Source organism: Sceloporus undulatus, chromosome 5 (assembly GCF_019175285.1).
Source record: "Sceloporus undulatus isolate JIND9_A2432 ecotype Alabama chromosome 5, SceUnd_v1.1, whole genome shotgun sequence".
Lineage (NCBI taxonomy): Eukaryota > Metazoa > Chordata > Lepidosauria > Squamata > Phrynosomatidae > Sceloporus > Sceloporus undulatus.
This window is the reverse complement of record NC_056526.1, coordinates 174,061,824-174,089,307: the sequence shown is the minus strand read 5'-3', so window position 1 is coordinate 174,089,307 and position 27,484 is coordinate 174,061,824. Positions and strand designations below refer to the sequence as shown.

The following is a 27,484-nucleotide window of genomic DNA, read 5'->3' as shown; positions in this document are numbered from 1 at the left end:
TGTATTTTGTGGATTATTTTGTATACTATTGATCTGCTATGTTAACTTTTGATTTTTCATTGTTATTTTTATTGCTGTTGTTATTTGCTATGTATTTTCTTTACTGTTGTAATCTGCCTGGATTCTTTGTGAATGGGTGGGCTATAAATAAATCATCATCATCATCATCATCATCATCATCATCATCATCATCATCATCATCATCACTATTATTATCCAGAGACTAACTGGCCATGGAGATGCATCAGGAAATTGTCATCAGCAAGCTGGTTGCCTCCAACCTTCCTAGCCAGTTGCCCAAACTACTGGTAAGTATGCAGATGGAATGTTTATGCTCTACCAGGTTTATAACAGGATCTTGGCCATTTATATTGATGGGAGCAGAACTTTCATAGTAATTTGAATGATTATTGCTGGTTATTGTTGTATTTTTACCAACAGAGAAAGGAAGTGTTGGATTATTTTACTCCTGGAGTTCCAAAATAATTTGGCTGCCCTTGAATATTGTGCAACTTGCCTTTGGGAAAAGAGCTTAATTTATTGTTTTGTCACAGGCAAGGTCAGTTCTGGGCCAGCCCTATTTCCAGATAAATGGAATGGGCTGTAAGGAACCTCTGATTGTGGAACCAAATCTTGTTATTCTGGGGTTCTAATCTGGCCCTCTGGAATTTCCTAGATAGCTATGCTTCCTTCCTTATGAAACGCTCATTTGATGGTCTCCCAGCTTTCACACCACACACACACACACACACACACACACACACACACCATTCTAAAAGAGTTTTCCTTTTAAAAACTGAAATGTCACTGATAGCATGTGCTTTAAGCAAAAATATGCTAGTCCTTTTGGTCCTGCCATTTTGCCATGCCCACCCCTGGACTGCAGCCCCTGAGAACCTACCTGAAATTTGTTTCTCAAGCTGAAAGAAGTTGCCCACTCTTGGCATACAGCCCTGAAATCTATTTCACACACAAGATCTGGAGTCTGCTGATCATTCAGCTAGGATTTTTTCTGAGGGCACATAATGTGGCTATCTTGCTATTAAAGGTAAGGACTACTTGAATGGAAGACTTCTGGCAATCAGTACATCTCTCTCTGAAAATGCCACCCACAGATGCTGGTGAAACATCAGGAATAAACTCTTCTAGAACATGGCCACATAGCCCGAAAAACCCACAAAAATCTATGGATGCCAGCCATGAAAGCTTTCGCTTTCATGTTGTATATCTTGAGTTCAGTTATGAAAGTAAAGGGGGGGTGAAGATATGCTTAACCAGTACAATTAACCACTATGTTGTGCTAAAAATGTTTTTAAAAATGATTATTTCAAGATTTTTGTGATGCATGATGAAAAAATATGCAAGCATAACTTCCAGAGTCACAATAACTTTCCATTACTGTGGTTTTGTTTGGATTGCTTAATGGTGGTATGGATTTTCCTTGTCATACATTCTTTACTGTATCCATGAATAACACTTCCTAAAAAGAGAGGTCTCCCTTTATAATGAGATCTTTTTTCTTTGGAAGTTGTGTCTCCCCATTCCCTGACCCTTTAATTTCGTAAGGGAACATCAGGGATCAATTTTGCCCTATGAATCATCCCCTGAGTGATCTCTGTATAAAAGTTTTGCTGCAGGAGCTCTCTCTCCACTATCAGAAAGGTCGGCTGGATAATGTGACACGCATTTTACTTTCAGCAAGCTTGTTATAGCAGCTCTGAATTTTTCATGAGTGCTTCAGTAACCTGTAGCCGAAGCTCTGGGGGTTTCCACCACAAAGAGGTGGATCGGCTTAGCTCTCACTTCCCATCTGGCAGTGGGTGACAGGGACAGTCAAGAGACTGCAGGAAACCTGAAGAACAAGGGGGGATAAGTTGATGTGGGACAGCCATTGTGAGGCATGAAAAGCGAAACATGTGCTTGTTACATGGGCATGGATTTTGAAACACTTGTTTATGTGGCAGGCTTAGAGTTTCGACTCATTTCACTTTTGGGCCATCAGAACAGCTGTCTTTTTGGCAGATAATCTACATAATAGAGACACTGACATCCCATTTTGCTAAGCCTAAGGTCTCCAGATTCTCTTTGAAATCCTTCACCCCTTTTCTGTTTCCAACAACATTTATTCAGATGCTGGCTGTTCTAGGCTCTTAATGTGCATTTAAGCTGGTGTCATAGTCAACTTTAACTCTGTTATATTAAAAACATACAACAGAAAGGATCAAGATCTAATTACCTTGGTATTATGTAATGATATCATTGCTTTAACAGGATAGTGACCTCCACCATACCTAAGGGATGCAGTTGAATTTAAGCCCTACAGGACAGACTGCATGGTGTACATAGGTCTGTCCTCCACCAGAGGAGATTGCCCAGAGGGCTCAAAAGGATTGGCAGTGGCTTCACTATAGCATATACTGCCTGAGACAGATGCCACACTCTTCCTAATGGTAGGGCTAGTGCTTTTACTTTCTGATCTAAATTCATATTGATGTGAAATGATTTTCATATTAGCAAGCAGGGTGTAGTGTTTTGAGCTTTAGACTACAATTTCCACTCAGCCATGGAAACCCAATGGATGACTTTGGGCAAGTCTCACTTTCTCAGTCTCAGAGGAAGGGAAAAGTAAACCCCTTCTGAACAAATCTTGCCAAGAAAACCTCGGCCTATCCACACTAGCTGCTTAATCTGACATTAGTATGGAACATAAGGCCCTGGACTGGCCCTGGACCAACCACAGTGGTGATCACACATACTGGGCCAAATCCGGTGTGATGCTATGTCATTGTGCACAAGAGACAACCAGGTCCCGCTGGCCCATCTCCTTGTCACCAGTATTGCCACTGCTGCTGTCTCATGGGTCAAGAAGCTCTCTATGAGAGCCTGGCCAGCACCAGAACATCTGCTGAGGTCAGAACAATGTTGCCAGACATGTTATCAACAAGGAGGGGGGGTCACTCTACCTCCTCCTTGTTGATCAAATGTCTGTGCATGTGTTTTACCTATATATCCTTTTCCAATGTATTTTTCATCATTGAGGTCCAAAGAACACTTAACAAGGGCTTCTCTAGCCTGGATTCAACAGCAGCAGCATGCTTGTGCAACTCATGGTTGTGTAAGCAGTTGCACTTTTTCTAGGCCTGTCTATGGTAGCACCTGATGCACAAATAGTTCCTTCTGTTTCCTCAAGTGGAGCAACAGGTTGACTTATATGCCCGTCAAGCACCTGAAACAGCTCTACTTTCCATAATCCAAGATGGTCACTGGTTGCCCCCTAGGCAGCTCTAGGTGCTTTGCTGGAACTGTCTGCTATGCTGCCCACTTCTGTCCTTCTCCCCCAGCAGATATCATGTAAGCATGCTGATGGGCTTTTCACTCCATTGGTGTTAATATTGTATCTCAGCTTTTGCACTTAAAATGAACAGTTTTGGAATCCAAGTGACAGCTTCCAGTAAGGGAAGATTTTTATCAGGATCATAGCAGATAGCAAGGTGGAGTTTAATTCTTTCAGTCCCTGCTGAGTCTTCATAAATATCCAAGTTGCACAATTCTCCTGCAAAGCTTTCTCCCTAATGCAAATAGCAGCCCTGGAGCAGTAGTTTTTATCAGGATCAGAAGAGCAGAGGAAATGGTTAATCTCTACCTCCCTACTTGCTACAATCCTAATAATTATCTAGGATAATAATTAGGGGCTACTAGTTACATTTTTAAATGTGTGTACACTAATAACAAAGATATATTGAAAACATGACATCTAGGTTTGCTAAGAATAAAGATGTAAAAGTTATTCACAGTAACTGAACTTTTAAATTAATGTATCCAGTTTGAGGTCTGTGAGATGATTAATGAAAATATGCAAGGATCTTTCAGTTGCCTGTCATTGGGAAGAAACAGCAAATATCAGGTTCTCCCCCACTTTCCTTCCCCTTGGGACTCTTCAGAAATTATGAACTAGACGTGTACAAAAAGGGAAGTTTGTTATTTCTACCAATCACCTACCTCCATCTTCCTGAACCATAAGACACTTGCCCATTGTGTTGTTAGATTGTTTATTTATTTATTCTATTTATATGCTGTCTTCTTCTCAGAGTGGGACCCAAAGTGGTTGACAGAAGACTTAGTAAAATTCTAGTCCAAAACAACTGCAGGCGCAAAGTTGGGGAAGGCTGCTCCATGATAGTATCACTTAAAGGCAACATGAGACAACATGAAACAGGTTGCATGCTTAATCCAGAAAAGAAAAACTCTGAGCACATGGTTAATTTTTTCTCCACTTCACTGGTGAAAAGCAGTTCTGTGAGACAATGCAGGTTTGCTTCTGGCAATGAAATGGTATTTTCCTGATGAAAAGTGCCAATGAATCATACTATTTTCTACCCATATGAATGACTAATTCTGAATAATGGTACAGAAGACTGGTTGGAGCATTTCCTGTGGGTAAGGAAGCATGTTCTACCCACAGTAGACTAGCCATCTGTTGTCCTCTACAGGTGGAATAAGAAAGCCTTCCTCTTCAGACTGGGATTTTGTCTAGGCAGTTATATTCTTTCTGGGTGTGGGGTTTATCCCAGGATACTAACTTGTTATAATTCTCCCAGATCAACTCCTGGCTCCCACTTGATAGCTGCTTACACACCACTTGACTTTGGTAGTCTTTTGCAGCTGACTTTTCTAGAGTAAGGGCTGTTTGACAGTGGAGCACACTCCCTTGGAGTGTGATGGAGTCTCTGTCTTTGGAGGTCTTTAAGCAGAGGCTGAATGCCCATCTGTCAGGGATGCTTTGACTGAGTTTTCCTGCATGGCAGGGGGTTGGACTTGATGGCCCTTGTGGTCTCTTCCAACTCTATGATTCTATGATTCTATGAGAACCAGGCCAGAACAAGACGTTCTGACAAGATGTAAGGATTAGACTTTTCCAAGCATGCCAGGTTGTTTCACATAAGATGAGGTAGAAAGCAGTAACAAAAGAAAACAATTGAATTACAGATAGATAGACTCAATCAAGAAAGCAATAACCCTGAGTTTGCAAGACCTAAGAAGCGCATTTAATGGTCAGGGCTCTTGTAAGTCTCTCATTCATCTCCGAGACCCCTTGTCCTCTCCAGCTCTGTTCAGGTCTTGCAATTTCATACCCATGACCTTCTTAATTGAGTCAGTCCTTCTAGGATGTGGTCTTCCTCTCTTTCTATTTCCACTCACCTTCCTAGCATTATTATCTTTTCTAATGAGTCATGCCGTATCATATTGTGGCCAAAGTTTGATAGCCTCAACTTGACCATCTTGGCCTCCAGGGAGATTTCATGCTTAATCTGTTCAAGGACCCATTTGTCTTTTTGACCATCCACAGTATCATCAGCACTCTTCTCCAGCACCATATCTCAAATAAAGAGATTTTCTTTCTAATCACTTTCTTCACTGTCCAGCTCTTGCATCTATACATGGTAATGGGGAATATGATGGTTTGGACAATTCTAAATTTGGTGCTTAGTTATATATCTTTGCTCTTTAGGATCTTTTCTAGTTCTTTCATAGCTGCCTATCCCATTCCTAGTCTTCTTCTGATTTCTTGATTGCAGCCTCCTTTTAGACTGATGTTTGATCCAAGGTACAGGAGCTCTTTTGATTTCCTCATTGTTTAGGTTGAATTTATGTAGATCCTCTGTGGTCATTAGTTTTGTTTTCTTTATGTTCAGTAGTAAGCCCACCTTTTCACTTTCTTCTTTGACCTTAGAAATTGTTGATTATTTTTAAAAAAATGATTGGTACTACTATGCATTGAATTTACTGACAATGCATAGTAGTACCGATCATTTTAAAAGCAACAACAAAAAAGGTTCTATAACTTTTGATCTAATACGTTCACATGCCCAATTGCTCAAAATCCTTTTTTACATAACTGGAGGCCAAGAATGGATGCTTTCATATGGAGTTGTTACTAGGTGTCAGATACATATTTAATGTGGTTTCATTATATCCTATAAATGTTGGCATCAGAATCATCTCCCCAGGGGTTTTGTGTGAATAAGAGAATGAGAAATGAACAAGCCTAGCACACGTCCCTGTGACTTCATGATAAAAGCCAGCATCTCCCCGTACAACACCTGTTGCTAGAGCTGGGTTAATTACTTTTCATTGTTGTCAACTGTCTGAAATATTTATTGCCCTGACTGATAATTTCCCCTAAATCTGAAGTGCAACACCCAGAAAAACAACAAAGTCCTCCAGTTTTCTGGTGTGTGGGGGCATGTGTGTTTTTTGTGTATGTTACAGTTTCTGTCTTTAGTTTTAAGACATGGCTCGGGATATCGTACTTTGTTAAAGACAAATGCAGTGGGATCATTAGACATTTCAATGGAAAATAATGGTTTAAATGGAAGGGGAGCTAATAATTTATCAATGAGACATCAAATTGTTATATGAGTGCCTAATAGTTATGCAGGATGGGAAGAAAAAATGCAGGATTCTGTTCTATAGGTAGCATGTTGACATGTCATTCAAAGTTGTAGGGCATTTATTTGTTTGTTTATCATTTATGCACCACCTTTCTCTCATAGTGGGACCCAAGGTGGCTTCCAGAAACAGTAAATTAAAAATGCTTCCAATAAAATTTAAAAACAATAAAAATCAACTCAGGAAACGTATTAAAATAATTTTAAAAACAACCCAAAGTTTGAAAGAGAAATAAAACATGCCCAATAAAAACTCTTCCTACTTATACATTAAATGCCTGCTTAAACAGAAATGTTTTTGCCTGCTGGTGAAAGGAAAAGAGGGAGAAAGCCAGTCTGACCTCCCATGGAAGGGTATTCTAAAAGGTAGGAGCAGTCAACGAGAAGGCTCTCGCTCATGTTCTCACCAAGCAAGCCTATGATGGTGGTGGGACTGATAAAAAGCCTTCTTCTGGACATCTTAGAGTTCTGGCAGGTTTGTATTGGGAGAAATGGGCTGCATCCACATTGCAGAAATAATCCAGTTTGACATGACTTTAACTGCCATGGCTCAATGCTATGGAATTCTGGGGATGGTAGTTTGTTGTGGCACCAGAGCTCTGCAGTTAAAGTCGTGTCAAACTGTATTATTTTTGCAGTGTGTTTGCAGCCATGGTTTTTCAGATAGCCCCTTCCCTTCTTCAGGACATACTTCTGTGACAGATGTGTATACAGACATGGATGTGTGTGTGTGTGTGTGTGAGAGAGAGAGAGAGAGAGAGAGAGAGAGATATGTAATGGCAATGAAAAACAAGGCCTGCTGCCACATGGCAAAATCAATCCAGTTTGGCATCACTTTAACTGCCATGAGTCCATCCTATATAGACTCATGAGGTTTATCATTCGTTGTGGCACCAGAGCTTGCTGACAGAAGGCTAAATACAAAACTACAAATCTCAAAATTGCAAAGCACTGAGCCATAACACCTAAAGCAGTGTTGAACTGCATTAATTGTGCAGTGCAGATGCATCCATGGTAGTGGAGTGGTAAGTGTGCCTAAATAGTTGTACAAAGTAGTTAAAAGAGCAAAGGTGAGACATAGGTTTTGAATGCAGGCATAGGCCTGAGACAGACGGGCAGGAAGCGCCGTCCTCAGGCCAATTTTAGGGTTCTGGAACATGCAGCATCCACACGCTCCAGAACCCAAACATGTATGGGCGCCACCATCTTTACATGGCACAGTCCATACATGGCGCGCATGCATGATGCAAGCGCAGTGCTGTGTCTGCACCTCCAGGCGCCACGCTTGTGTCATGGATGCGTCACAATGCGCCAATGGTGCACTGATGACATCATCCCCATGCACCAAAAAGAACCCGTTTTTCCAGAGTTCTTTTTGGTCAGGAGGGATGCCGCACAGTTTGGCTGCTGCGGTGTCCCTCCAGTGGGAAACTGGGTGCCTCAAGCCTGTCCCTTTGGGGCAGTCTGGAGAGCCCCATAGTTAAGCAGATGAATACATGTGTAGTGGACAAGTCTTTGTCTTGCTGATCTATGCTTGTATACAAAACTTCTATCCCACTTTTGTCCTTTTGACTACTCTTTAACAACATCTTTAAGACACAGTTATCACTACACCAACATGAATCGCATTCCATTACATTTTATATTTCCCCTCCCCCACTCAATTTGTATATATGTATGACTACAGAGCTTCCTTCCTTACATTTGATGACGTGCAGGCCACAAAAGCTCATGCCAGAATAAACCAGGTACAGTATATATCCCCTCTCCCAACATTTTACAGATGAAAACCAGGATAGGTGTGGCCTAGAAACTCAGAGTGTGGTCAAGATGTCAAAAGTTATTAGTTAGTGAAGAAGAATACACAAGCTAGGAGAGGCTGCAGCAGTTTGCTTTTGCCAGAATCTACTGAGATGGGCAAGATTCTGTCCCTCCTGTCCTCTCCTTCCTGCTGAGACAGTTTACAGCTGCACTCTTTTATCTACTTCTAAAGCAGACTAACATGGCTATTTCTTTGAATATGGTCCTTGAACAACAACAACAACAACAACTCTACCAAGGAAAGTTGGAAACAGAAACAGCAGCATTATATTTACAAACTGCAGTCCATCAAGAGTAGATTGAACAATGGCAATGGTTTCCTGGCCTACTACACACATTATAACACTGGTTAACCCCCCAGCCTCATGGGGGCTCTCTTGGCCAGCTCATCACGTCTTCTTTTTGGTTCCCACACTACATCCCAATACTCTTTCATATGGTTACCTACTAACCTTAGCTTTATGCAGCATCCTTCCTCCTACCTTGTCCCTCCTCCCACAACCATCACAATCATTAAAACTGAATTTATCTCCTCATCTCTATACCCACAAGTTTTTGCATTCTTATAGACATTCTCACATACAGACTGCTAAATAGATCTGTCCCTGGACATTCTCATTTACCCCATGCATTTTAGGAAGTAGGCTTAAAGCTCATGCTACCAACCTCTCTCTTTCAGTTAGTTTCAAAGGTGCTACAACATCCCTTTGCATACTAAGCCTAAATATGTTTGTCAAAATCAGTTCATGAATGTGAATTCTAAAGGGGGGAAAACAGCAATTTAAAGTGATTGTTGAGAAGAAACCCAAAGTATTTGACAGGTTGAATCTAAAGCCTTACTACAGCTGATGACTCTGTAATCTGGTGTGTGTACACTTGTTCATTGTAATAGACAAAAAGACAAACACTCTACATTAGAGACACACACCACTCATAAATCCTCAAAAAGCATTTCAGTCAAGCCTGTTCTGGACCCCAGAAGAATGCAGAGAATCACTTAAGAATAAATATTTACTAGCATGTCTAATAAAACAGGCATATATTAGAATATGATGGGAAAGGATTTTGGCTTGCCAAAAAGGAGCAGATGTAGTAAAAGGAAGAAGCTGAAAGTTCTTGACATAATATTCAAATATTTCTGTTGTGTTAGTCTTCCTAATCTGCACCTCTTCCCTCTCTGAAACCAGAGAAGATTTGTCTGAAGAGCAGATTAATGCTCTAAAATTCTCTGTGTCTTTCTCTCCATGCTTCTGCCTCCAGACAAGTAGCAGAATTATGAAAAGTTACTTTCTGGACTACAACTCCCAGAATTCTCCAGACAGATTTTGGTAATCCCAAAATGTAATTTCCCATGCTTGGGATGAATATGTGTATATGTGTGTGTATCAATTAGTGAATATAATCCAAATCAAGCACATTTTTATCATGTATCTTAAAGTTTGACCTGTATTGAACAGCTTTACTAAATATTAGTTGTATTGACTATTTTTCTAATAACTAATATGAAGCTAAAAAAAATTGAAATGAGATTTTAAAGCCTTTTTTTTAAAAATTGCCAAAAGCATACTCTTTTTATCATTGCAAATAATTACAAAGTAGTTAATTAAATGATATAATTCAAAGGAATAGATTAGATGTTAGTGTGGAATTAGTTGAAAAGTGGTTTCTTCATATTCTGTACTAGAATGCAATATTCTATGAACATGGAAAGGCATTTCTTTTTGCAGATATATTAGGATAACAGAATGGTTCCTCATTTAAAAATCCAAAAAGGAATGCATTATTTGATAATATGTTAGAGGAATGCATAGATTACACCCAACAATGTATGACAGATAATAATTGATTAAATCAGTGCATAGCATTGTAGATAGCTATCTTTAAAAATAGAATAAACTTTTTTAAAAAAAAATCATTGTTGACAAGATGTCAGTCAGATAGACATTTATTCACAGACCTATGTCATATCTATGTCTAATGAGAATTTGATTGACAGTAGAGTTTGTTACTGAGGGGACAAAGGTCAGAATTTCACTGGCAGATTAACAATGGACTTTATTTTAAATAAAGGCACATGTACGGCATCATAAATATTATGCACAACTTTGAAATCTAGTGACACAACAACCTCACATAAATTGCAGGGACACATATTTAACAAAACACCACACTACTGAAACCTCTCTCAAGCTTTGTTGCACATGTATTATGAGAGGACTGAAAAATCACATGGAAATATTAGATTCAAAAGCAATATAATTTGGATATGCTTTCGTGTTGTTATACTTTAGGTGTATAAACAATGGCATGTGAAGTACTACAGCCACTATTTGCCTGTAAACTGTTTTATAGTGTGAACCTGGTAGGAAGACAGATAAAATCCATTATCCAGAATATTTCCGATTTTCTTTTTCACTTAATTCTCACAAACAGAGAGACACTGTAACTTTTACAGTGGGACTTACTCCCTTGTAAATGTATTTAGGATTGTAGTCACATTCAGGGACCAACTTTAACCAGTGTTGCTACGGACTAATTGCATAATTTTTTATTCTTTAAAAGTTATTGAGTTTTTTGTATTTATATGATAAATTATGGTAAATGAAAATAAAGATTTCCCCTTTCTAATGTCTGTATTGTACAATCCATGGTATTAGTGGTAAGAATTAAAACAAAGGTTGCATCATATACTTCTGACACAGAGGTCAGGATATACAGTTTGCTTTCTCAACATCCAGAATAAATTCCTTGTTTAAAAGATGAGATACAGAAAAGAAACAACAGGAGCTAACACAATCTCTGCCTTGCCCCTTTTCTCAACCATTACATTTCTCTGGTAAATCAGGATACAACAGAGTGTGTGTGTATGTCTTTAGTTAGGGATTCTTTTATGTGGACTTTGCTACCAGATAGAGAAATAGATAAATGACCTCAGAAGGTCATAGTTGTATGGGCTTCTATTAGAGAAATAGGTAATATGAATGATAGACTTGTGGGCTTCCCACTGAGTAAGAACACTTTGTTCCCAGCTTGTCCAAATTCAAATATGGGGTCTGTCAAAGAGCAACCACTTTTTGTTATGAGTTTCACTGACTTACCCATCATCACTACATTAAATGAGATCTTTTATTGACTCTTTTTCTTCCTCCTATCTTCATGTTTGGGAAGCAAGGCCTATTGTGTTCGGAGTTTTCTTCTTCCTGGGGAGGCGGGGGAGTTTAAATTGCTAACCGTGCAGCCATGTCAATTCATCTAATTCTGGTTGCCTCTGTTTGGAAGAACCTATATATTTTAACATCTAACTTACAAGACATGTGCTTGTAGCAGGGATGTAGCCAAGGGGGGGGTCTTGGGGTCCGGACCCCCCCTTCCATTAAAAAAAATGAATGGTGCGTGCTGCTGCACCCAAGCCCCAATATAATGGTGGCACTTAGTTTGGAACCCCCCCCCCCTTCCTAAAATCCTGGCTACATCCCTGCTTGTAGAAGGTGGCAGTCAGGAGGAAACTTCAACAGGAAAGGGGGGGGGAATGCCACAACTATCAAAAAACATCTTGCTCTGTGGCTATACTCCCTCACAGTCACATCCAATTATAAACTCAACAATCCAGGGAGGAGTATCTGGATCTGCTACATGATAGTTATGTTCAGTACTTCTTGCTGGAGTTCCCAAGTCTGGCAAAAGGGAAATAAGGTAGCTTTGTAATGCTCAAATGTTAAACCTGTATTCTCCAACATTTCATGAATAAAACTGGAACATGTGTGGCCCAGCAAAAGCAGAGTACAGTATAGTCAAGATGGTGAAAGTTATTGGTGAGGAAGAACACACAAGCTAAGAGAAGCTGCAGCAGTTTACGTTTGCTTGAACCTAAAGAAAGGGGCAAGATTCTGCCTCTTCTTGCCACTGCTGAGTTGAACACAAAATAATTTTGTACTTTGAATTCAGTTTGAAGCAACTAAAGTAATCTGAAGACAAAGGGGCAAAATGGGAGAAGGAAACTGGGACATTTTAAAAGCCAGTATTTCTTCTGGACCAGGATGATTAGTGGATTCTGGAAGATAGCCTTAAAAGAAGTAACTTCCCCATACTTTACTTTCTCTACTAGGTATGTTTTGCAGTTACATGGTTTATTTATGAAAGGGTTTTGGAAATAGATTAGACAAAATGAAGGCCAACAATAATCACTATGTTGAGCTTGGGTGTTTCTGCAAATCCCAGGTCCTCAGGGAGTCCTCTGACATTCACACAAGCCATCTTGATCAAGAAGACTGAACTGAAGATTGGAACAGATGGATCAACCTAGGACAGGTATTTTTTATTTTATTTATGTATTATGCTATTTATACCCCACCCTTCAGCCCTAAAGGCTATCAGAGCAGCTTACAATTATTCTTTTTAATTAGATGTTTCCATGCCCTCAGGCTTACAATCTAAAAAGACATGACACAAAAGGAGAAGGGAATGGTGGTGGGGAAGGGGATTAGGTCCAGCAGTTCTTCTCTCCCTCTGAGGCCTAGACCAAGGCAGATGGACTGGAGGGAGGGATCTGCTTCTTAAGGATAGGCCTGATGGTGTTGAGCCTGTCTTTTCACTCCCTCCCAGGCCGGATGGAGACCGATGCCATGGAGGGAGGGCTCTTCTTAAGGTACAGGCCAAAGATGGCTGATAGAGTGCCAGTGGACCCTGAGGGCTGCATTTTGACTTGTAGGATCTGAAATGCCATACCCCCTCATGTTAAAAAAACACATTCTCTGAAAGAGTTGGGTTTCCAATCTTGAAGGCTTTAAGAACTGCAGTTTGAGATCTGAAGAGGCCAGGAGGACCTGCAATTTCCCCCTTTCAATCTGCACAGCCATAAAACAGCCCCTCACAAAAAGGAGCAAGAAGTGGATTTCTCCCCACTTAAATCTGTCTTTCACTTTCCTTTGTTTTTAAGCCTTTCTGGGTCTGCTACGGACCATTGATAGGGTTCCCAGGTTAGGATCTTCCCAAGCCCAGCAATTTCCAAGCCCAAACATCAAATCAAGAGATGACACCTGATGATGACATGGGAACAGGGCCTGGTGATGTCATTGAGCAATCAGCTTTAAACAGCAAGTGCAGTTCCTCATATTGTATCCATCAAACATACAGTCAGAGAGAAGATACTTAACTCCCCAGTTGGGAATGAAGAGTAAACTCATCCCTCCCCATTTGCCGATTTGACTTATGTGAATTTGATTATTCATGGATTTTATTAATATGTTCTCTCCAGAAATATCCAGGTCCTCCAGCATGACTCTGTGGTCAACTTTAACCAAAATTTGCACTGAAAGACCTAGAGATTCCTAGAGAGAATGTTCCACTAGGCATTTGTAGCTCTTCCAGCGCAATTCTGTGGTCAATGTCTTGCAGATGTTAACCACAGAGTTCCACTGGAGGATCTAGAGGTTCCTAGAGAGATATTCTCTCATGTAAAAACATCGTGTTTTTGTTATTTGTGGTTTTTCCATATTCACAGGGGTCCTGTTCACCTAACCCAAGTGACCTTTGCAAAATATAGTTAGCTATAGAGGGAGCTAGATGGCTTTTTGCCCAAATGAAGTTTCATGCAGCCTAGTGTTTCATCCAGAGTTAAAAAGTGGAGAATTGAAAATCCTGTCTGCTTGTCAGAGGCAAACCAGTGAAACTTGGGACTCCAGGCAATGCCCTAACATCTGACACCCCTACCTATAGGTGATCCTATAGGTGATCCTGAGGGCCAGGAAGCTGTCCCTTGAATAATATTAGAGGTCTCATCAAGAGAGATGTCTTGACTCAGAGGCTAAATGGGCACTGGTCTAACTTTTGTCTTCTTAATTTTGGCCACTTTTCAGGTACAGAAGCTTGAACCAGAAGGCCAATCCACCAAGAAGGAAATACCAGGTATCAGTTCCTCTGATGAATGATCCTTGAAAAACTACCTCTCTAGATGCTCCTAAGGCTTTGTTACCGAGTTTGGTTTTATATAAATTTTGGGTGCCAAGCGATCAAAAATGGTGGCCCCTGACTGACCCCATCGCAAGCCGCCATTACCCCAAAAGCGAGCCAGCCACGTAGCCAGCAAGCTTGCTAGGCTTGGTCACAGGGGAAAAAAGGTAAAATGCAAACCTTTCAGCAGGCAGTTTTGGGAGTTGCCCTACAAGTTTCGCCAGCTGCCCAAAGAGAAGAGGACAATAGAAGTGGCCTCTCTCCCAATGAGCGAGTGATTGTGTTAACAGCTCTGCCATCTAGATATTTGTCTTCCCCTGAAAAGTGTCAGACCTCTTCTTTGTGTATCCATTGTGTAAGTTTCAGCTTAGACAAAAGATAGCCATCAAGACCTTTGTTCACCAGGTAGCCATAGCCTGAGGATATGTTTCGCAGTATAAATAGGACCCCAATTTCTGCCTCAGTGGGCTTGTCGAGCTGAAGTTCCAAACCTCATTCCTTGATTGTAGAGCACCTCGCTCCGAGCTTGCGAACCTTGAGCCCTGGGCTCCACTGAAATCACTCAAGCTAAGCCAAAAGCTCACTGTCTCTTGGGCCTCTAGTTAGCTTTGCCCACTGGAACTCAGCTCCTAGCCACCGTGGTCACCACTTGTTTTCCCCGTTCCCACGGCCATGTCTCACCATCCCCCATCACTCGCATCCGTCGCATTGGAGAAGACTCCTAAGGTAAATAGTCCAACGGTGCCTCTATCCTTTTTTCCTTTACTCCCCAAACTCTCCCCCTCCCTTGCTCTAGCATTTAATGTGTGTGTGCATGTGTGATCCCTTTTGTTGTGTGGCTTTAATAAATGTTTATATTTTAATTGCAGCTCATTGGCATTTTGAGTCTCTTTCTCTCTGGGGGTGGACTAGATGACCTCAGGGACATAGGGACACAATCAGCTGTGTGCGTTGTTAGGACACGCCTCTTGTAAATTTGAGCTAATTAAATTCCCCTAATTCGATCCTTCCTAACAGCTTGAAGGAAGGGACCTTCTGTGCTCAGAACTACAGTTAGCAAGTTGTAAAGAGGGGAAACAATAGAAATCGACATTGGTGTAACTAAAGGAAAGTCAATAGATATTTGCAATACATCTGACCTATATCTAAAGGTGGGAGGGTGTGGGGGAGAAACTACAGTGGGACCCTGTTATCCACTGGGGTTTGGTTCCAGGATCCTCTGTAGATAACAAAATCTGTGGATGCTCAAGTCCTATTAAATATAATGGCAGAGCAAAATGGCATCCCTTAAATAAAATGGAAAGTCAAGATTTGCTATTTAGAAATTATACTTTTTTGATTAATTTCAAGTTGTAGATGCTTGAATCCATGGATAAAATAATATTTATACATTTTTAAACTTTGCACAAGGGATGTGAAACTGAGAAAGGGGAACTGTACCCATGGGAAGTATAACAAGCATACCTGAGTTAATCAAAGGTCTAACAAAGGAACTTTTTAAAAACAAAAGTCTTTTATTCTCTCCCCACCACACTCTTTTTCTCCTCATTCTTTATCTTGGAAGAAGGGTTGTTGTTTTTTTGTTGTTGTTGTTTTGTCAACATAGGGAAGGTGTAAAGAAGGGCTAGAGAAACATCGACTTTAAGTGCTGGGTTGCAACAGCATGTTTGCAGTAAACAATGCAATAATCTTGTAATGGGAAAAAAGTAGGATTCTACTTGAGCTGGTCCTGCTGTAGTTGTGTGTGCCTGCCTGCTACAGACAAGAGAAACAGCAGTTCTGGGTTTTTTTTCCATCAGGGGTTCTTGACACTGGAAAAACATGTTTTTCATTCATTTGAAAAAATATTTTAAAATATTATTTCTATTCCTAGATTTTAGCTTCCTCTAGCATTTGTTGTTGTTGTGTGCCTTCAAGGTGTTTCTGACTTATAGCAACCCTATGGTGAACTTATCATGATGTTTTCTCAGCAGGTTTCTTCAGAAGGATATACCATTGCCATGCCCTGAGGCTGAGAGAAACTGACTTGCCCAAGGTCACCCAGTGCGTTTCCATGGCCAGAATGTGAACCCTGGTCACTACACCAAGCCCAGTCTCTTATACCTTGGCAAAATACAGAAATTCTCAGTATTTCTACCTTGTGGGGGAAGCATTAACTTTAGCTTCTTTTCATCTGTATCTCTTTAAAGGGTTGTGAACAAACCTGGTAAGCTACAGGAATATGGCTTTCTAATACTTGAATACAGCTGTTAACTTCAGCCAGTACTATTTGACTTTTTAGCCATAAGAGGATTTCTCTTCCTTTGAACAGAACCAAATCTCTCAGTCGCAGTGCTTACACTGAAAATAGCTCTTCTCTTTCTCCTCCTCTAACCTCAGATGAAACAAGAATGGGAGAAGAGTCACAAAGCTCTTCTTGTATTGAAGAGTCACTGCTTGTCATTTGTGTGATGCACTTTGGTGTTCAGCAGTATTAGTTTCCATGCCCTTTGTTTTTTCAAAGGCTTGCACTGTCAGCAAGTGTTACCATGTATACGATGCTAAGTTTTGCTATCTGTGAGTAAGGATTTGTGCATTGGCCAAGCAGGAAGATAATATTAGAAGGGGGCCTTGGTGGCTCTTTTCAAAAAGGCCAGTCCCATGGCAACAAGGCCTATTAGGGAGCGGCAACCTTGTCACCACAACTTTAAGCCCTAATAATTCCACCCAAGAGATAAAACAGAATGTGGCAACTTTATCTTGCTCCATCTTTTACATAAAGTAATTTCTCAGAAACATGATCGGCATTAGAGACAACAAGCATTTAAAACGAGAGAAGCTGTGGGAGGGGAAAACCATCCCGTTCACATTAGAGTTTTGAAAGATGAGTGAAAGATGGAAGAAAACATGATATTTCTAAACAAAAGGGGAGAAAAGTAAAAATAAAACATTCCTGCATCATGAACAATTGAACCAAAGATTAGAATTTTGAGATTTAGATTAATAACAGAGTGATTAGCAAACTAAGATATGTACCTTTTGGGGGAGATAGAAGAATCCACTGAATAGCAAAGAGAAAATAGTTCTGTTATCATGACAGATAAAATAAAACATTAAGTTACAGAATAAATTATGTAAAGGCTGATCTGATGTGGGGCAGAGAATGACTGACTGCAAGAAGCTTTTAAAAATGTGTACAGGTGTGGAAAGCCTAAGTCAGGTGACTGGTTCCTGCAAAGAAATTTAAACCCATGAAAGGACAAAATCTCTGCTACTGTCTGACCTGCAGATTGCTGCATGAACTCATCCTGTGGGAGTAAGCGATCATCTCTCCTTTGGGAGAGTGGGGTGTATACTTCAATATTTTTCTTTTGATACATGTTCCTCTCAAGTGTATTTTGTTGTTGCTGTAAAGAAGGAATGGGAAATCACAGAAAGGGGGAATTTGACCCCACAAGTCACTTCTCATTTCACCAGTTTCCTTTTTCAAGTGATTCCTGAAAGAGTTGTAGAGAAATTTTAAGTTGTTTTCATGGGGTGAAAAAAAAATCACAATTTTTTAAAATGAAGAGATGTGGAGGCTTTGGGGGCACTCAGGGGTTGCACTTCATGCAATCTACTGAAAAGCTCTGTCATTTGTAGTAATGTGAGAATGCGCTTTGTCATAGTGAACATAACTGAAAGAAAGAAGTTGGCAGCAGAAGCTTTCGTAGACTAAAGTTGCTTCCTCAGATGCAATTTAACTGATTATTTAATTATTTTAATATTGACTTGTTTAATTGATGTTTTAAGGGGAAGGAGGGTATAACTGGGATATTGGGAATTGTTGTATTCTTTTAATTGTAAGCCACTTTGATTATCTTTTCACAGAGGGGTGGGGTAAAAATAAAGCTTTTATTTTTTTTATTATTTAAATAGACTTTAGTCTATGAAAGCTCATGCTGCCAACTTCTTTCTTTCTGTTACTCTCAAAGGTGCTACAAGACCTCTCTACATACTGCTTCTACAGACTGTCACATCTATATCTTTGAATTCTGAAACTGAACATGTAACAGTGTCTCTATTTTTATATTTATTTTCAGCAACAATTTCTATAATTATCACAAAAATGAGTAAATAATCAAACCAGAAAAGACAAAAACTTCTTCTCCTACCCTGAAATCTCAATTCAAGTTAACTTAGACTCTGTCTTCACAGGCCAAATAAAATGCCCTGCCCCATTCCCACAGCAATCAGTGCAATCAGCAATGCAGGGCCCAGTTCTAGTGCAAACTGTCTAGATGACATCCAGACATTTCAGCATTGAACCTGCCTTATACTTCCCCCCACCCTTAAACTATTTTTTAAAACTAATATTTTGCTACGGTTGTTCCAGCCCCCCCCCCCCCGCATGGATACTAAAAGCCATGGATGCTCAAGTCCCATTACATACAGTGGGGTAGTAAAATGACATCCATTATATAAAATGGCAAAAATCAAGGTTTTCTTTGAGGCATTTATATTTTTTCCCCAATATTTTCAAGCCACTGATGGTTGACTCCATGGATAAAAAAAAGTCGATATGGAGGGCCAATTGTATTTCCTATATGTGTATATATTTAAAAGAAAAGTAAAGAAGAAGAAGAACATATGAAATTGGTACATTCGTTTATACAGCGGACCCTTGTTATACGCTGGGGTTTGGTTCCGAGATCCCCCATGTATAACAAAATCCGTGGATGCTCAAGTCCCATTAAATATAATGACATAGCAAAATAGTGTCCCTTATAAAAATAGAAAATAAAGGTTTGATATTTGAAATTTATACTTTTTTTGAACATTTTCAAACCATGGAAGCTTGAATCCATGTATAAAAAATCAGTGTACTATAAGAAGGGCCTACTGTATTTCTATTCATCCATTACATTAAATGGATATATTTCTGTCAGAATATATATATTCTGATGTTTTGCTTTTACTGTTTAGTGCTTTCTTTTTGATCCTGTGCAACTTAACATGAGGCCAAGGTATTTTGCCATGGGATCATCTTTCACAGATAAGGGTGGAGAAATTTATTTTCTTTCATTGGAATATTGGCTAAGATATTCCCTGCCACAGTCAGATCTTATGCAACAGTAAATAGTAAATTACTATTTCTATACATTCTGTTTAATGTATTAAATGCATTACTATAATGACAAATGTTAGGAGCATCAGTGTCAGCTACTTATGAAAAGCTGCATCTAAAGGAAACATAATAGTACATGTGGCTAATTCTAAAAATGTTGTTGTTCTGCTGTAACATAATGGAAACTGTTTATGAATTGTATGATTTCAGGGTAACAACAGGAAGAATGTTTCTGATGGTGCTTGAACATCATAGACACTGGACCTTACCACATTGCCTCCGGGGACATGATGAAAGGGAGCGGGGCTATCACCCATTCTAATGGACAGCAGAACGCCGATGCCGATGCCGGAAATTCCCATTACGTTCTGAATCTGTCCCAGAGGAGGCAATTTTCAGGAATGTTTCTAAACAGTTCCGGAAAATAGCCTCCTCTGGGAAGGATGAGGAAGCGCCTATGCTGTTCTCATCCCACTCCCTTTCATCACACCCCCATCACATCCCGGGGGCAATGCAGTAAGGTCCTGTGTCTACATTGCAGAAGTAATGCAGTTTGGCACCTCTTTAACTGCAATGGCTCAATGCTATGAAATTCTGGAATTTGTGGTTTTGTGAGATGCTTAGCCTTTTCTGTCAGAGAGCTCTGGTGCCATAATAAACTACAAATCCCAGGATTCATTAGGAATCATAGAATCGAAGAGTTGGAAGAGACCACAAGGTCATCAAGTCCAAGCCCCTGTCATGCAGAACACACAATCCAAACACCCCCAACAGATGGTCATCCAGCTTCTGTTTAAAAACCTCCAAAGAAGGAGACTCCATCACTTTCCAAGGAAAGTGAAACAGCTCTTACTGTCATCAAGACGTTTTTCCTAGTGTTTAGGTAGAATCTCTTTTCCCATAGCTTAAATCCAGTACCCCACGTTCTGATCCCTGGAGCAGCAGAAAACAAGCTTCTTCCAACTTCAATATAACATCATTTCAAATATTTAATAATATTAATAATTTTTATTTATATTTCCCACCTCTCTCAAGGATCGAAGCAGGATTACATCATTAAAATAATACAACACAAGTACAAAAAAACAATCTATAAAATACTAATACTTAATTACAACATTCCTATTAGTTCTTTAAAATATCCAATCATCAAATGATCATACAGTCATAATCAGGGGTGGAGCATTTACCATAATCTCTTATATGGAATCAGGTGGATAAGCCCACCAGAAGAGATCCATTTTAAATGCCTTCTTAAAAGCATCTAAGGTGGTAATAAGACGGCTCTCTTCCAGTAGACTGTTCCACAATTTAGGGGCCGCGGTAGTGAATGCTCTATGGGAAGTTGTGGTTAATCTATAATATTCCAATAAATTTTTCCCAGATATTCTGAATGTGCGGGGCGGATTATGTAGGGAGAGGTGTTCCCGCAAGTAACTTAGGCCCAAGCCATGTGAGGCTTTAAAGGTAATAACCAACACCTTGTACTGCGCCCGGAAGCTGATTGGCAGGCAGTGAAGGGATTTCAACACTGGTGTTATAGGGTCAGACCTAGGTGTACCAGTGACCAATCTGGCTGTAGCATTTTAAACCAGCTGAAGCTTCTGAACTTGGTAGAAGGGTAGCCCCATGTAGATCACATTACAGAAATCAAGATGAGAAATTACCAGTGCATGTACCACTGCTTCAAGGTCCTTTTGGTCCAGGTAGCGGTGCAGTTGGCGATGGGGATGGAGTAACGGCATTCAGCATGGAAACGCTACACTGTGACTCTGCACACAGGCCGGCACAAAGTGCCGGTCTGTATTCCCCCTTAGACACCAACATACGTCTTCCCAAACCCTTCTATTACATGCTGGGATAGCTGTATTGGCCATTTAGTAAATATAAACAAAAATCCACCAAACAGTGATACCTTTATTGGCCAACCGAAATGCATAATATACTTGTAAGCTTTCGAAGCTCCACTGGCTTCTTCATCATACCAAAGAGGAGAAAATTTGGAGAGGTTAGTAAGATGCCTGTCTTTTGTTGTTCCTGTCCTTAGTTAAAATGGTATGGGGAGGGTATCTTCTACATGTTACAGATATCTACACAAATTTTTTTTAAAAACATAACACTCATATCCTTCCTAGTCTCTTCACTTCTTCTGTAAATTCATCCAGTTTTCCCATTGCTTCAGAAAATAACCAAGATTTTGCATCAACACCATAATTTTATCTCATTTTGCCTAAAATTTGTCTCCTTTTTGTTTCTTTTTCTCCACACTATACTCCATTCTTATAACAAGGTCTGAGCCCCATCCCTTTCTTATATATCTTATCAAGGGCTCCCATTCATTCTTAAATTTGTTTAGTTTTGTTCTTGAGTAAATGTTTTAATTTATCAGTTTCCATAAAATCATAATTCCAATAGCCATAAATTTGACTCTAGTGGTTCGCTTTCTTTCCATCTTGAAGGGTATACTAATCAGGCAGCTATTGTCATGTAAAACAGGAGTTTCTCATGTTTCCGTTTTAGGTTCTCCTTTGTAACTATGCTTAATAGGTACAGCCTTTAACTTTCTCTTCTCTAGGCTCTTCTTGTCTGACAGATGAGATCCGTCAAATTACCAACTTAGACAGCTTCAAGAAAGCTGTCATGACGGATCTCTTCTGGCAGGCTTTTCCAGAATAAACTACTTGGCCCACATATATGTGATTACTCTGCCACTATTATTGATTTTTAATAGTTATGCAATTTAAATCTTATGATGGTGGGTTACAAACCGCCATTAGGGACGTCCCGAGGACGTCCCAGTTTGGAAAAGGGGCGTCTCTTCTAGACGCCCCTTGCCCTATCACGGACTCAGTCCGTACAAAATGGCGGTGCCCTGTTCATACGGGCGCTGCCATTTTGATGTAACGGATGCTCTGCGTCCGCACGTGGCGCACCTGAAGTGACGCCGCGAGTGTGCCTTTTGGCACTCACAGCGCCTCTTCTGGGGCCTGAGAAGGAGCGCGATTTCCACGCTCCTTCTCTGCAGCATCTGGGAGCCATGCCGTTTAAAGGCTGCAGCTCCCAGATGGTGCAAGCGGCGGCGGAGCCAGACCGCCGCTTTTCAGTGGTCTATAACCTGCCATTGTTTACTCTTTTTTAAGGGGGATACTTTGTCTATATGGATGTACTATTTTAACTGTTGTAAGCCGCTTTGATTGTTTTAACAAAAAGCGGGGTATAAATAAAAGTTTTATTTATTATTATTATAAACACACCCAGCTCCCTAAATTGCTCCTCATAGGGCATGGTTTTCAGACCTGTCACCATTTTGGTCACCCTCCTATGGACAGGTTTCAGCTTGTTCACATCTTTACAGAATTGTGGTGCCCAGAACTGGACACAATATTCCAGTGAGGTAACTGAAGCAGAATAGAGTGGTACTATTACTTCCCTTGATCTAGACACTCTACTCCAATAGATCCAGCCTAGAATTGCATTGGCTTTCTTTGCTGCTGCACCATATTGCTGACTCACATCCAGCCTTTGATCCACTAAATCCCTAGATCACTTTCACATGTACAACCATCAAGCCAGATTTCACCCATCCTATATCTGTGCATTTCTTTTTTACCACCCAAGTATAGCATCCTACATTTCTCCCTGTTGAAATTCATTTTGGTAGTTTTGGCCAAGGCTTCTAATTTGTTAAGTTATTTTGAATTCTTATCCTGTCCTCTGAGGTATTAGCTACTCTTCCTAATTTGGTGTCATCTGGTCTCTATTCCATCATCCAAGTCTTTGATAAAGATGTTGAATAGCACTTGGTCCCGGATAAAACCCTGTGGTACCCCACTGTTCACTTCTCTCTGGGATAGAACCATGACAGTTGAAGTAGTATCTGCATTAATTCTGCAGTGTGGAAACAGCCAAAGTATGTTAGGCAACACCAGAAATATCTTGAGCGGGCTCCACTCAAAATCCATGTGAGCAGATTACACACATTGTCTTCTTTATGAAAGAGTACCTACAGCAGCAGCAACAACCATATCTTTAAGTGCACACCTAAAGGAGGAGCAACAACAACAACTGCTTCTCAGTCATCTGTCAACTTATGAAGATTCCATGGATTCTATAGTGTTTTCTTAGGGAATGAATACTCCTTTCCAAGTACTAATCAAATACTAGCAGACCCTTCTTAGTGTTTGTGATCTGGTGGGTTTTGATGCCTTTAGAATATTTAGGCTACATAAAGGAAACCCTTCTCAGTTGTAAATAAAGACTAGTCCTCTCTCTTTTGATATTGTTGTGTAAACATGATATAGAAGGTGTTGCTGCTGTTATGTAAATCAAACACCTACAGCTTCAAAATGGCACCCCACAGCACCCTTGGGAATAACAGTCACACAAACTGGAATCACAGATCTCCTGTTCATGCAAATTTCCATGCAATTCTGCTCAGTCACAGCAAACTAGGAAAAGGAACAATATCCCTCTATACAAGGTAGATGCTACTATTGTTCCATGCGTAGCCTGCTGATGAACGTGAGATGGCAAAGTCATCTTCATTAGACGGAATTTAATAGTGAATCAAAGTTCTGCAGAGAATAGACTGATCTAAACTTTAGCCTCCCTTGAGTCTTGCTGAAAGATTAGAGGGAAGAAGCAGGGCCCTGGTATGTTGAATGTATCAGATTGTTTTTCACTAATAGTTACTTTTGTTATAAGCCACAGAGTGCCACCCAGGTTTTTTTTTAACCCTTCGGGAAACAGATTAACACTGAGAATAAAAGAGCAACCAAATGAGCAGGGTGCACAATTTTCTTTTGGGATACTGAATGAGATCATTTTTGACTATGTTAAGTTACATTATTTTGGCATTTATAAGAGGATTGGTCAATGGACTACTGGATGTTAAGTGAAGCTGAGTGTCATCTATCATCCTTTCCTCGGAGTGACTCTGGGCATCATATCAATGCCTCTTGGTTATGAAATGAAGTTTCATTATCCAACTTGTGACAAGTCTGGGGAAGTCCTACCCGCTGGTGTAAGGAGATGGCACTGTTCACATTATGGCACTGCTTATGTTTCCGGTGGAAGGGCAAGTGGCACACTGACGAATCCCACTCTTACCTCTGATTACTGAGGTGCTACTCACCCTCTCAGTTGGGAAGGTGAGTGGCCTTTGGGGGAACTCCTATTGTTATCTTCTATTGGTGATCAAAGATAACAACAGGACTAACAACCCTACATTGCTCCCCTGCCTTTGTGGTTCTCAATATGTAGTAGTAGTCCTGTTGTAAATAGTAATAGTTGTTGTTATTTCTTACCCACCTCTCCCCATGGAGCAAAGAGGGGAACAAGAGCAAATTAATATATTACCTACAACACATGTCAGTTAAAAAACATACATCAATTTAAAAGAACAAATAAAACGAGTGCACATTAAAATTCACTATTTAATGTTTACTGATGCTTTTGAGTGCCTTGAGGTCATATCTGCCCTATCACTATTCTAAATCAAATCTATCATGTTGCGTGGTTTTGAGGGCAACATTTGTTCAGAGGGGATTTGCCATTCCCTCCCTCTAAGGCTGCAAGAGAGTGACTTGCCCTATATCACCCAGTGGGTTTCCATGCCATAGTGGGGATTTGAACCCTCGTCTCTTTGAGTCCTAGGTCAATGACCATGCTGGATCTGTAACATTTTACTAGTGTTTTAAAATCCATATTTTTCTGTTGACCATATGTACCTCTTTTGGTTCATCAATCTGGCACATGTGCATTGATGGTGCTCCACACATGCACTTTATGAGCTCCCTGGGATCTAGAGTTGATTTTCAGTTGATTTTCTTTGGTGCATATTAGGGATGGAAAGAATATTTTAAAATGTTTTTAAATGGTAAAAATAAATAAATAAATAAATAAATAAATAAATGTACTGGGTGAGGAGCTTTTAAAAAATAACATTTTTTTATTATACAGTCAGGTTCTCCATTAGTCTTCAGGCTGTCATGCTGAGATTTGTTTTTCTCCTTGCCAAATAGTCCTGCCTTTGGGATGGTGAGCCGGACAAGCAAATGGTGCTGGTGATTTATGCATCACTGGAAAACAATGGTTGCTTGTACATTACAAAAGAAAGGAAATGTGTCACCTAAAAAGAAGAAGACAAAGATTAGCATAAAATGAGCATACACTAACATATACATGTAGATAAAAATGAAGACATGATTAATATAAATGGACTAGAAACCAAAGCTTGGGAATAATGGATTACAGATAATAATATTGCTTTTTATTGTTGCTTTATAATTTTTTTGCTAAATAAAGCAATGAGTCATAACATCATTACTTTGGGGAATGAATAATGGTTACTTGTTATTGAAAAATCTTTTGGGGGGTTTACTTGGGGTGATCTGCATAATTTTTCAGTTTGCCACTTTTAAAATGAAACAAGAGGAAATATAAAGAGTAAGCTAACATATTCCTTTTGAAAAATAATGCTCCAATGCCCTAAAATAAATGTACTAATTCCCACCATAGTTGGGATTTTGTGATCTGCTGACCCATGTGCTTGCTTACTCTTCTGTTCTGGTATTTTTGAACTTCATCTCCTAGAAGTCTCAGCCAGTATGGTCAATACTCAGGAATACTCAGTTGAAGTCAAAAGCATCTGGAAGACAAAAGGTTGACAACCACTGATCTAAAGGATCACTAGAAGACTAAAAGATTGAGAAGTGATGTCTTAACTATCCCTTAAGTATCTGACTCTTGAGTGGATGATGGAGCAAGCTTGCTTTCTCCAGAAAGCTAGAAAATATACCATTGTGTTCAAATTACAAGAAAAGTGATTCTATGATATATCACTATATTATATTACTTCTCTGGATAGGAAGAAGTCTGTATTGGAGATTCTCTCTGCAATCCTATGAGATCCTGTTTTGACCAGAGAAGCTTTTGTTTTTTCTGTTTGCTTTTTAAAAAGCGCTCAGTACCCATACAATGCTATGCATGTTTACTAAGAAGTAAGCCCCACTGGATTCAATGGGTCTTATAACTAGGTATAGCATTGTCGACTAAATTGTGTGATGAATATATATAAATACTAACATTTAAAGAGTCAAAAATGAAAACATAACAGCTGCTGCTTGTGATTTGCCATACATTCTTTTTTCATAATTGTTTTAGAAGTTCTTTAATACAGTGGGGGAAATTTTCAATAAACACATACATACGCGCGCACACACAGTTAGTTTCACTTTGAATAATAAAATGAAAAACTATGACAAAATAGTTTTTGAAAAACATTACAAACCAGAACTTAACTAGTAGCTTCTGGCACACTCAACAAACACACATAAGAAGGAAACACACAATGTGTTAGGTGATCTTTCTAATCTAATACTGTCTCTGCACAGATCCCCTAGCTTTTATTCCTAGCCTTTTATTCTAGCTTGCTTTGAATGAATTCAGCCATTGAGGAGAGATGATGGGGACTCAACATATCAAAGCTTCATTATCACTATCGGCTGGGTTGTGCAAGCATCTTTATTCTTTTGTTGATGCCTGAAAGTGTGTTATGCAGGCAGTGATAAAATTGCTACAAAGAACCTTAAACATAAGCGGCATATGTCTCCTTTAGTGATGGGCGAGATCTCCCCATTCTCAATTTGTAATTGGCTCAGTCTTTCAGAGCTTTCTTAGAAAATTCTTAAATAAAGCTTGGGCATTCTTTTTCTCTTCTAGCTCATCAGGTTGGCATGTGCACAATGATGGGATCTTGCACATGAGATTGAAGAGTACAGTCCCTTGGGATTTTAAGATTGGTTTCTACTTTGTTTTCTTTCTCCTAGTTCATCAATTTATCTCATGTTCATTGAGATATGTGCTGAATATGTGAATAGTACCTTGGAGTTTAAGGTCTAATTTTTATCCCCTTTTGGTTCATCAATCTGGCACATGTGCATTGATGGTGCTCCACACATGCACTTTATGAGCTCCCTGGGATCTGGAGTTGATTTCCAGCTGATTTTCTTTGGTGCATATTAGGTGCATATATGTTTTTTAAATGGTAGAAAAATGTTTCGGTTCCTCCATCCCCAAGTTTCAAGAACTCTTGACTGACAAGAATATTCACAGTTGAAGACTTACTCTGCAAAAAAAAATTCTCATGAGATTGCTTTGTTCAGGAAAACAGCATTTT

At 39.7% G+C, this 27,484-nt stretch overlaps 1 long non-coding RNA gene across 1 annotated transcript; it reads left to right on the top strand.

Moving 5' to 3' along the window:
- Window positions 1-227: 227 nt before the first annotated feature.
- Window positions 228-14,174, top strand: LOC121930914. Its single transcript, XR_006104037.1, has 3 exons — window positions 228-308; window positions 12,489-12,578; window positions 14,126-14,174. It is a non-coding gene; the product is annotated as an uncharacterized LOC121930914 (long non-coding RNA).
- Window positions 14,175-27,484: the final 13,310 nt, after the last annotated feature.